The sequence below is a fragment of the Camelus bactrianus genome, chromosome 8 (genome assembly GCF_048773025.1).
Source record: "Camelus bactrianus isolate YW-2024 breed Bactrian camel chromosome 8, ASM4877302v1, whole genome shotgun sequence".
Taxonomy (NCBI): Eukaryota; Metazoa; Chordata; class Mammalia; order Artiodactyla; family Camelidae; genus Camelus; species Camelus bactrianus.
The window spans coordinates 84,085,676-84,098,323 of NC_133546.1; the positions used below are offsets into that span (position 1 = coordinate 84,085,676).

Consider the following 12,648-nt stretch of genomic DNA (forward strand, 5'->3'; position numbering starts at 1 on the left):
TATATATTATTTTGCACGCATATATATTTCCTAAATCTGAACACACTATATCAAATTGTCCATGCATTTATTCTATCTAATGTGGGCCAGGCATCAGTATTCTCTAGAAATCACTTTTTATATTTAAAGCATTGCTGGATGAAAGTGAAAACCATGCGTATCAGAAATAGGCCAGAGAACATACATGTATATTATATTATATATCTGATTTCTTTACAAGGAGAGCTACTTCTTTTTAAATAGTGAGCTCACTACTTTCATAACATTACCAAGAATGTTAGCTGGGGCAGGCAATAACGAAGCGATTCTTTTGCCAAGGTTGTCCAAGGCTTGTGCAAGCAAGGAACTATCATCATTTTTAGTATCAACAATTCTCTCTCCCAAATGATTTATCTCTGTACTCATCTCCTCACATTTCTTTCTAAATCCTTCAGTACACAGATCTTCTTGGACCTAAAAAAAAAAAAATGAGGAAGGAAGTAAAACTTTTTAAATCTCCCATTTTTTCAAGGATTACATTTTGTCAAACTTTGAAACTTTGTCAGACTATCTTTGTTTTATTCCTAAAATTGTTCTCTCTTAATCATGAAAGGAGACTCTTGTAACAAGGAATATTTCCTTGTTTGGACCGAAATATTAAGAAGAAGTGTAGTTTACAGCCTTAATAATATTCATATACCTTAGGGTTTTGCCAGGAGGCTAAGCCTGGCATGAGGACAAATGTAATATTTTCCAGTCAAAAAATGCAAATGAGAGGTAGCCTTGGTCTGACTGCACTAATTCTCAGTCCCACTCAGGATGACACTGTCACCCATATTATAGAAATCTGTTATAAACACATGGCCCCTAAATTATAGAAATCTCTTATAAATCATGTTCAGATGAACAATGAGAGAAATCCCTCCAAGCCACATGATAGCTTGGGGATCTGTCCACACCTGGAGGCAATGCAGCAAGTGTAAAATCTATCATTTCTATGTGTTTTTAAGTCTGGACATTTCTGGTAGTTTTATGTCAGAACAGATCTACCTCAGGGCCTTGGGCTGAGCAGGTCTCCTGGTAAAAGGTAGTGACCTTGGTAGAGCATATTAGTTGTTGTTCATATTAAACACACATAATTGGAATATCTGTTCAATCAAGCCCTGTGAGATCATTTTAAAATTCTCTAAATGGCTATTCAACCCTATTTATATTCTCTGAGGGCTTGGAGTAGAGGGGGGAATACTCATCCTGAAGTCTCCAAAGTCTACTTACAGAGCCAAATTTAAAGGTTTTGGAAGGATTCAAAGGCTTCAGGGTTTTAATAAATCACAAGCAGTAGATGCACTTGTGATCTCTGCATGACCATGCTGTAACCTTCACCCATCCCTTCCTGGGGTACCATGGCAAAGCTATCAAGCTCTACTACTGCCACAGCCTGATTCACCTTCAGCTGATGCTCCAATATCTTGTTTGGCTCTCTCAGCAGGTTTTCTCTTTCTCTCACCATCTTCTCCATTATCTGAACTATGTGTTTCTGGAGACTTCTCTTCTGAGCCGCCACCTGCTGCTGCTGCTCCTGCAGTTTCTGTTTCAGCAGCTCCTGTTCCTTCTCAGCTGTCTCCTTCCAGGTCCACTCTTCTGCCCCTGGAAGGTATTAGAGAGGGAAAAAAATAGGCAAGGATTGACCTCCACCCTCCTGAGCTCAGAGGCCAAACCAAATTAAAGAGAGAGGTAGGAAATCTCTGAAGTCCTCCCCCAAAACCCCATGTCCACACCATCGAGAACACACTTCAGAATGTGAGAGAAAAGGCTCTGCCTGTCTGGCGTCCAACCACAGTTCCCTTTGCTGTTTCCAGGTGCAGCAGTGTTGTTCCACAGAAAGGAAGGAAGCTCCGGTATTGGGAAGGTTTTGCTCTCACACCTGTCAGAGGGCACTGCAAGAACATACACATCCCACTGTGAGCCCAGCCCGACCCTGTACCTGCTATGGGCTTCTCCCCATCAGTGAGGGCTTTATCTGCCTGCAGGATTTCTCTAGTGCCATCTGGGACTGCAGAAACCTCTGGAGGAACTCATTTGCCTGAGGAACCAAGGAGGAGCACAGAAATTAGATTTCCAATAGGGAAATTATTGATGCAAAGACAACTAAGTCCATGTAACTTTTGCTTCAAGTTTAAAGTTCCTCAGTGGTTCCTTACAATGAGTCCAAGCTCCTTAGAGTGACCTGTCTCTCTCCAGTCTCTTGCCCAGTGCTACTTCCTTCTCCCCACACTAGAATCCAGCCAGTCAGAATCATGTTCAGTTCTACAAACCCCAAATCTCTGGTGCTTTTACATATCTGCTTTACCAGTGTGAAATAGTGCCTCTAAATTGTGCTGCTGTTCTCCTCTGCCACTAGCTGGTTATAACTTTAGACAACTTATTTTAACCTGCCTATGCTTCTCAGTTGAGATCTTTAAAATGTTGATAATGTAGATGCTTCTTAATGCTATTTGAAAGATTAAGTTAAAGATTCTAGGGAAAGAGCTTAACATTTTGGCTATAGGAAACAACAGTTCAATATATATTAGTTGCATTATTATAGTTTAATATTATTATTATTATTATTAGTAGTAGTAGTAGTAGTAGTAGTAGTAGTAGTAGTAGTATTAGTATTATTAGTATTAGTATTATATTTGTTTCTAACACCTAAGTAGCTCTTTCCTGAGTGTTATAGCTTGCCTATGTAGTTGACTTCCTGTCTCACTTGTGATCATCCTTGTGTACAAAGACTGACTTGTAAATTATCAGTGCTCAACACGTCAAATATGTTGTTGAGTAAAAAAAAAATGAATAATTTCTGTTCTGTCTCTTGTGGATTTAAGAAATCTGTACTCATGGTTGGGAGTTGACATTTGTACTCTCTTCAGAAATAAATAGCATGCAGTGAACCTTAAAAGCCACAGCTGTTTGAATGGCACCATACACTCTCTTTTTGCATGCATGGAGCTGCACTCTCAGATTTTCAGGAGACCCCTTTGAGTATTCTGTAGGTTCCCCATGTTTCCCTTATTCCTCACCTTCACTTGTTTCATGGGCACTTGGTAATTTTCCTTTTCAATACTTTCCTTTACTTTCCTGTAGAGTTCAATACCTCCAGGAACAGAGAAAGTTCCTGCTGAGATAATTTTATTAGTGCCTTTGAAAGCTGATCAAGTTTAGTCTGGCAATATTTGATTTATGTCTCTTCATTCTGCATCAAGAAACCATCTTTCTTATTCTTTATGATTTCCTAGAGGGAAGAAAGATAGAGGGCTGTCACCAGAAGCAAGGAACAGAGGAAGTAAATTTCCAAAGGATCTGGTAGAAGAATTGGTCTAACTGTGTTCCTCATGAGAAAAGTATTCTGTTGGAGGACATGTAATAAAACAGCAGTCACAAGATTTGATTTATTCACAGCTCTGAAAACTCTGGAAGACCATGGGGAAGTTCCCTAACCTCCTTTGGGTATTTCATCTGAGCTGTTGGAATTGCATTACCTAATCTCTCTGGTTCTTTGAAGCTGCCACATTCAGTGATTCTGTCTTCAATGATAGATACAACAAGGAGCAACCTAAGCTGAAAGTGGCCTGAGATGTGGATCTGAAAAGAGAAATTTTGGTTCCCAGCCATAGGAGTGTGTTCACAGAAAAGAAGCCAGCTAAAGAATGTCTTGGGTGTTCTGGACAGGCTTGGAATCCACAGAAGTATTTATTTCAAGAGGATATCTATACTGATTTTTCATTGAAGGTCAAAGGGAGTTCCAGATAAACTGCCTGAGTTCTGGCAGTCAAAAAAGAAGGAAATGTAGTCCTTTGAAACTCTGTCCCTCATGAGAACATGGACTACTTTATCCTTGAGTGAGAGATGAGCCATGGGACCGGTAACAACACTTCTAGGCTTCATTCTTCAAGGGGAGGCGACATAAAGTAAATACTAAGACAGATTACCACAAGGTTCCTCTGGAACTCCTGCTTGTCTTCCTTGAAGGAGTGCTCCATGAAGACTGCAGGGGCTTCCCTCTCACAGGCAGCATGCACCTCCAGCAGCTCCTGCAGCATGTCTGTGGGGAAGCTCACTCGCTGGGCTATCTGCTCACTGTAGTGGTTGTCTGCCTTCTGAATGGCAGCTGAGTTCTCCAGCTGGGCCAGAGTTGTCACCGCGTTCTCCAAGCGAGGTACTGCTCCACTATTGATAGTATCCAGGTAGGTCACAACCAGAGTCCTCAGCCCTGAAGAAGCCAGGAAATTTAGGGGCTAAATATCAAGTTATCAGTCAATGGCTCCAGGATTCTGAGACTATGCTTCTAGGGTCATATACACATGCACACACACAAACACACACACGCAACCCTACCTCCTTCTACTATTATCACCTTCATTTTCCTACTGACTCTTCATTTTTATGGTTTTCCAGGCCACAGGACTAAAAAAGTTAATATCTACTTCTATCTAAAATACTAGGGGCTACCTGGAAAATGCAGTTTCTCATTTTAAAAATTGAAAGCAATACAGATTACATAGATAGACAGATGAGGCAAAGTGTACCATGTTTAATTTATTCCTAATTCTGAGGCTTTGAATGGATTTTCAGTGATTTATGGGCTAATATTTATTTTTGGACCACTCTAAATTATCAAAATATCTTTTGAATTCTCCTTGTGAAGAACACTTATTGTATAGGACTTCCTTTGAAAACATGCAGTATTCTGTTTTTACACCAAGAGAGTGATTATATTCTAAGTGGAGGATGTTTTCAGATAAGTGGGAGTCACCGATATCATTGACAAAAGTTGCAATTTGGGGAAGGAATTTGTAAATCCCCCAAAGTGAGATAATTATAAAGTATACAGATTTCTTCATGGAGTATAAAAGTCTGTAAAATCAGAATCCTTTATAGAATCAAACAAAAATACTAGAAAGCACATTATATAAAATATTCAACACATAGCAGTCCCCATGGAAATGGGAAAAAGAGACTCACCTTTCCCAGTGACCATGATTCCTTCTGTGAGGGTCTTGGTCCTTGCATCAATGAAGGTGTAAGAACAGAAATTTTTTGTTTGCTCCTGGAATTTAGGATCCAGTTGGTCTTCAGTTACCATCCCAATATTGGCTAGAATTTTTTTTTCCTATGTTGGCCAGTCAAAGACAAAACACTTCCATCTTGGAAATAAATGCCTGATGCAGTCTCTGGGTAGATTGGATGTTTGGGCTTTGGGATTCTTCCCTGAGGGACAGAAAAACAGGGATTAGAGTGTGTAGAGTCTTGAGGCGAGGGGGTTACAGGTGTTCATGGCAGGGATTTGTGTGTCTTTGCCATTTCTACACATAGAACTCTTTTAACATAGACATTCAATACTTCTTTGCACATCAGACTTATACCAATGATATAACTGCAGAGAAATTTAGGGAGACATCTGATCCAGTAAAGGAAACCTATGGCTGGTCTCTCCACACATGCACATAGTAGAATGGTTGTCTATGATGTGTTTGCTTAACTAGCAGCTAAAAGGATGAAAGGTCACATGAAACTTTCTGCTCAACTCAACCTCATGTAGGAATTAAGCTGTGGAACCAAAAAGGAGAGGTACAAACAAGGGATCATGGACAGTAATTGGAATATTAGGAATGACATCCTCATTATTTAAGAAAAACTGTTTTGATGCTAAAAATAATTGATGCAGTGTTATGTATTTATTAGTAAACACCTCTGAAGTATAAATGTACCTGAAATATAATTTTAAGGTATCACCACTAATCTATAAACTCTTTGAGGTAAATGTTTATATTTGGTCCTCTCCTGCCAGCCAATTTCTTAATAGCTGTTTTGAGAAATCATAAATAGAAACGTGAAAGGAAGAATGACTAAATTGTGATTGATATTTCTCTCAAGGTTTCAATAGACACACATCCTTGGAAATGTAACCCATGAAAATAATTTTTTACCTTGTAATTAATTCATGGGTAAACATGTGGGAATTAGGAGAAAGCTATGATGTGGAAGGTAAAATGAATATTCTAATAATTGTCAGTATTATTGAAAAGGCATAGATTGTAAAGACAGTCACTTCTTCAGGTTTATTTAGAACATACAGTCATTTTGTAGATGATATAATTATACAGGATTAGAAAGTTTTCTAGCCCTCTTTGAAAAGAATAATATGTGAAATCTATATTTTGTTCATTAGATAAGCTTTTCACTGCAGTTTCATGTCTAACAATTAGCTGATTAGTTGTTTTCTTCAACAGAGAAAAATTGATGGAACAGGAAACATAGTGTCCAGTCTTTAGAATGTTTCATCACCCATGTAAATCTGGATGCTAAATTTAAAGATGTATAAAAAACAAATTGGTTTTGAGTAATTTCACTTTACACTTTACTTTTCTTGAGTAAACTTCAACTGTAGCCCCTAGATCTTTGCAACCCACTTTCCAGCCACCATTTCCACAGACTTTGATTTAGTCTCAAATACAAATGCAATCACAGAGATGAGGGATATTGTTTAGTAGATCCCACACTCTATTGGACCGTACACTGCCCAGGCCATACTCTGATACCTGGAATCAGCTTCAGGGCATTCTCCAAGTACTCATCTTCTGTGATAGGCTGACCACATAACTGCAGCTCCATGGTGAAATCCCATACAGTCCAGATAAAGTCTGGAAAGAAATTCACAAATTCTGTGGAATCTTCTACTCTATCAGGTGTTTGAGAGGACTTTGCCCTGATGTTTTGCAAGCTCTGTCGCATAACTAACATTTGGTTAGGGAAAAGAAACTCACTACCAACAATTCCCACATTTCTCTAGTATAAAAATAGTATAAACACACTCTTTTGCCATGGGTCCCCTCTGCTCCACCCAAGAAACTAAATGACAGGAAGGGAGAGATTGACTCTATCCTCATTCCCATGAATTCAGTGAAACATGGTGGTTCAGGACCTGGAAGGATACTGCAGATACTCCAGGGCCTGGTGGTTGATGGTGCTCATGCTGTTCTAGACAAAGCTACTGCAGAGAACCACGGCCAGGGCAAAGATCCATGAATCCTTCTTAGACTCATCCTAGAAAGCACATTAGAACAAGAGAGTTAGAAGTTTACCCCTACATTAGAAATTCATCTGTACACTTCTTCAATCATGGTTTCATTTATTATTTCAGCTAACATACTCACCATGCAAAGAAATTGAAGACAGATGTAAATGCAGATGTCAACTTTGACAATTACAGAGACATTTCTTGTGTTTGCAAATTTTTCATATATAAAATGATTCTAGTTTTCACAGTGCTTTATTTTTCCTCAATTGGATAAAGTAAAATAACATATACAGAAAAACTAATACAGTACCTGTTGTGTAATTAGGAATTCAGTGATGAGTGTGGGCACTTATTCATTCTGCATATATTTATTAATCAGAGTCCATATAAAATACACCATAGTTGACATAACTGGGTATTTAAATTATATGCAATCAATAAATACTTGCAGGAAGCTACTAAATATCCCCCATTGTTCTTAGATTTTAAAAAAGCAATGCTAAAAATGAAAATTTTCTTACAACATGATTATTTCAAAGCAGTGGACAAACATCCACAATAGTAAGTGCAACAAAGATAGAAGTATCTGTAAAAGGCTTACTCTCAGTAATGTATATAAGCAGTGAAACCTATAGCTATAACACTAAACTAAAATTTAGAAGTCTATCAAGGAAGAACAGAGCTATGAAATTTGGAGAAAGAATATGTGATCTGAAAGCTTCCTCAATGTCTTGAGCTGAATATTAAAGAACTGGTAAATGTGGAACTGAAGAAATGAAGGTGATCCCATAGACAGGAAAACCCAGAGAAACAAAATTAGAGATGGGAGAAGACAGGGGTCTTGTAGTTAGAACAGAGTCATTTGAGGGAAGAGGGCAACTGGAGAAGTTAAGGTGAGTTTCATGCAGCCTAATCAAGGGCCCTAAAGCCCAGGCTAAGTTGTATAAATCATAGCATTGTCTAAATGATGGCATAAACTGGAAATAGTTTTTTTTTTATTATAAATGGCATATAAAGTTGCTCCCAGTGTAAATGCAAAAACTGTGGTTTATGTTGAGAAGATTCTAAATGGGAGTTTGGTGGGATAAGAGTCTATTCATTACTTTCTTTCCCCAAAACCCAGTTTTTAAAAATAATCAATTAGGATAAGAAGAAGTAGCAGTTATGACAAACAATTATTTCAACAGCAAGATTATATCATTGTTTGATATATGGCTTTAAAAATAAGCAGACTTTCTAACTCCTGTTGAGAAAAAAGACAGAGCTATAAAAATGTAGGTATTATTTCCAAATAAATCTCAAAAGAGGGAAAGGAGGGATAGTTCATTTCACCCATTAGCAGAAAGCTAAAACACCAAAAATCCATTTTAAAATGTTTCTTGTAGGACAAAAACTTACTTTTATAGAACTTGCACATTCAGAGGTGTCTCACAGATTTCCAGAACACTCTGTGAGTAGTTGATGAACTTCATCATAGAAAATGTAAACCCGTCTCTTAAATCCAACCCTCAAATACACTCTTCACCTTGTAGCTAAGAAGGTGAATCAGAAATTTTTCCTCACTCACAGATTGATACTTCTCTTTCTTAGTTATGCTTAACTGTAAGTTCTCAAAACCAGTAAGGTGCTGCCTGGATTGCCTTTCAAAACTGAAGGACTTATTCCCCCAGCTGTTGGGAGTGCTGGTGGAAGACAGTCTTCAGATGTCAGCCCTCTTAATTAGAAAGGCTTCAGGAGCAGCTCTTCAAAAATGTATCAGCACCCCTGTCCCAAAATCAGGATAACTCAAAAAAGCCAATCCAGGCATGGAGCTCCCATGAAATTCCCACAAATTGGGGATTGCAATGCAACGTAATTTCTTCTTCTCTCCAGCCTGCTTCTTTCCCAATTACATGGTATTAAATCTGACTGCAGATAATGTCTTGTCAATTGAACTAAAGACTCTTTTAGGGCAGGACATTTACTTTGGTCACTGATATCTACAATCCTAAGTCCAAAGGCCTGGAACTCAGCCATTCAATAATGACTTACTAAATGTAATCAAGTCATCCACACAGTGCCAAGAAATAAAAGAATTTATCTAAGACACTATGATAACTTACCTAGAAGTGAGATTCAAACAAAACATAGTTTGCCTTATTTACTATAATTGATTTCTAGATTTTACAGATTAAAGCAGTAAAATTTCTAGGACCATGGAGAGATAAGGGGAAAATCCAGAATAAAAAGGATTTAATTGTGAATTTCTGCTTTACCATTCACACATCCCCCAGGCTCTAATTGTGCAGAAGGACCACCAGAGTACGATTGGGCTTGCGTGGGTGAGGCACACACCACATCCAGATGCCCTTGGTCTCAGACTGCACTGTAGAGCCTAGAGGAAAGCCTGTGAGGAGAGGGGAGAAAGCAGCATTCAGTTAGAGCAGATAATCTAAACAACCAAGGGGCTACAGAGTCAGATCTATTGGAATGTCAGTATCCCAGCATACGAGTTGGTGCTTTCTCCATTTCCTCAAGAATGTCCTACTTTGTGTGTCATCTGTTTCAAGGAGGAAGGAACATTAATTGTGATAAAGATACCAAGCAAGGGCTCAACATAGAGGCAAAGGGGAATCCATGAATCAGACAAAATGGAAGTCACTGATAACCATAACAAGAGTATCTTGAAAGAACGGTGAGGTTCAAAGCCAGAGAGAAATGGACTGAAGACAGACATGGGAAGAGAAAAAGGTGGGAAAAAAAAATCAAGATTATATTTTTTGTCAGACAAATATTTCAAAAGTGGGGAGAGGTGTTAGCCACAGTAATATATGACATACAGGAAATATTTTTAAGATTATAGACATTTTAACACATTTATTTGTTGAAGAGTATAGTCCATAAAAAAGCAAAATGTGTTTCAAGAGCGAGTAGACACAATTGCAAGAGTCCAGAGCTTAAGCATGTAAAATAAGGTAGGATTGTGAGAATTGGTAGGAGAAATTTTGCTTTACAGGAATAAAACATACAATATGATAATGAATTACAGTAAGACAGTGGTTTAGCAGTGAGAAAAAGGAGTGGAAAGTTGATTTGTTAAGAGAAGTTTGGTTCTCCCTACACAAGATCAGGACAAAAATTAAGAAGCTGAGGTATTAGCTAGAATCAAGCAATTGGTCCTTGACCCAGTACAACACTCACCATGATTCTGACCTGCAAGATGATTCATCAAGTAGGATTTGCCTGTATGATACGGCCCTACAATGGCCACCACCAGCACTGGCAAAGAAATCTCACCAAGAATCTGCAGAGATTTTTGGTTCACTGAAAGCACCTTGACACTTTCCAGCAGACAAATGGTGCCCATCCTTTTGGGTCTGGATGCCATGGCAACCTGCCAACCTAGAAGAGCTTCTTAGGGGAAATCAGATTATAAAGTCATTCTCTAACTCAGACTTATACAAAGCATCTATCAACTTAGGATAAGTTAAGTAAGAGTTCTGTGCTTTCCATGAGACAAAATGTAACCTAGAATTAGCATAATGCAGAGGTTTTCCCCCATCATTCCCTCAAGTCTCTCATGATATTGGTAGTGAAATAATATAATATCACTCTCCAAACTGTTATTTCAAAATAATAATATAATTAAAGTTATTGTTATGATGCACTGAAGGCCTACAATATACCAAGCCCTTTGATAATAACTTACATATCCAGCTAAACTGATATTAACAAGAGACTGAAAGTTAGTAATTAACATAACTACTTTGGAAATGAGGTAAATGGTTCTCACAAAGGCTGAGTGAATGTCATTGAGAAAGGATTGAAAATCTACATACTTGAGCAAAATGACAGACTAGCAAACTCTAAGCTCTTGTTTCCCCAAGGAGATATAAACAACAACCAAAATACTAGCTAGAATAACCTTACAGTAGTTCCATAAAACAGTCAAAGGTCCAAAGCAACCAACCAAATACCAAATCAAGAAACAGCCTCATTCAAAATGGTAGGAAATTCTGTGGTTTTTCTGTTGCCCTCGGTCCCCATTTTGGTAAGGTCTTTAAGGAAGTGGCAAATCATTTCCCAATTCCCTCCCCTGATTCAGAGAGAGGGAATTTTATAGTGTTCTAAACTGTCAGGGCTGCCTCTTCAGGTCTCTGTTTCACTTCACATGAAACTCAGGGAAGGGTGGCAGAGGGGTAGGTGGTGGTAAAACTTGGATATCAGGTGGAAAGAAGCAGCAGGTATTTCTCAAGGAAAAATGTGGAGAGACAGCTCCACAGATGCCTAGAGCAAGAGGTTACCAGTGAATATATAAAATAGACTATCTAAGGCATCAATTGAGTTTCCAATTCCCTTTTTCAAAATAAACAGAGCAGAGGAGACTGCATTTACAATATTCTGACATCTCATGGGCTGCCTGAAGGACTGTTATCTTTTCCCTTATTTGGATCTTAGGCAGGGAGAAGCAGTGGGCATTGCTTGGGAAAGCTGCAGGGAGAAAGACCTGCAGACACCTATGACAAGATATTATGGGTGTGTGATATTGAGATGTATAATAAGAAACACAAATTTGATCATTGTCCTTATTCCTGGTATATAGCTCTTAAAACCCTATGTGATGAGAGAGATGAAATTATTTTTCTTGTAACTTTTGGTCTTTGTCCTCAATTCCTAAAATAGCTCCAGACTGATAAAGATGAAAGGAGAGTCTTTTGTTATTTATAACAAGCACCTTTCAACAACAACTGAGTTTTTGTTAATGAGGTGATTTTGTAAAGCCCCTAGATCACTACAATGGAGTTGTTTGCTAGAGGAATCAATGTTATTAGAAAGTTGCAACATTTAGCCTGATGCTCCAACCACTGGGGAGCAGAGAAGAGATGAAAGTTGAGTTAATCACCAATGACCAATAATTTACTCAACCATATCTATCTAAGAAGTCCTCCATTAAAAAATAAATTAAACCTAACTGAAATGGTTCAGAGAGTTTCTGGCTTGATGAATATGTGGATGTTGTTAGAAGGTGGCACATCCAAAGGGGTCATGGAAGCTCCACATGCTTTTCTTGATATCTTTCCCTTTGCGTCTCCTATTTTGCTGTTTATAGGCTGTATCCTTTTTTAAAATAAACCAGTAATCTAGTAAGCAAACTATCCTTCCTGAGTTCTTAAGCCATCCTAGCAAATCATTGAACCTGGGGAAGAGATGGGTAACTCCAATGTACAGCCAGTTAGTCAGAAGCACAGGTGACAACCTGGATTTGTAATTGCATCTGAACTGAGGAGAAGTCTTGTGGGACTGAGCCCTTAATCTGTAGGGTATAAACTAACTCTTGGAAGTTAGGGTCAGAATTGCTTATTGTGAAAAAATGCTCACATATATGGTGACCAGAAATAAGTATAAAAAATAGAAAGTTGAGAAGAGAAACTGAATGTTTCTTTTTCTTTTCAGGGTGGAGACACACAATAGACAATCAAAAGTTCAAAGGAGGCATCTTTTGGGAAATTAATATACTTAAAAGGAGCACATATATGGGAAAACTGAAAAAGCAAAACACAGGCCCAGGGAAGATGCATGCTCAAAAAAGCCTAAAAAGACTTTAGAACTTCTCTTAAGTTTAATCCCAA

The 12,648-nt window shown here is 38.2% G+C and overlaps 1 pseudogene; it reads right to left on the reverse strand.

Annotated features, from left to right (window-relative positions):
- Positions 1 to 179: 179 nt before the first annotated feature.
- LOC141578291 (guanylate-binding protein 6-like) lies at positions 180 to 10,406 on the reverse strand (annotated as a pseudogene).
- Between the last annotated feature and the right edge of the window lie 2,242 nt (positions 10,407 to 12,648).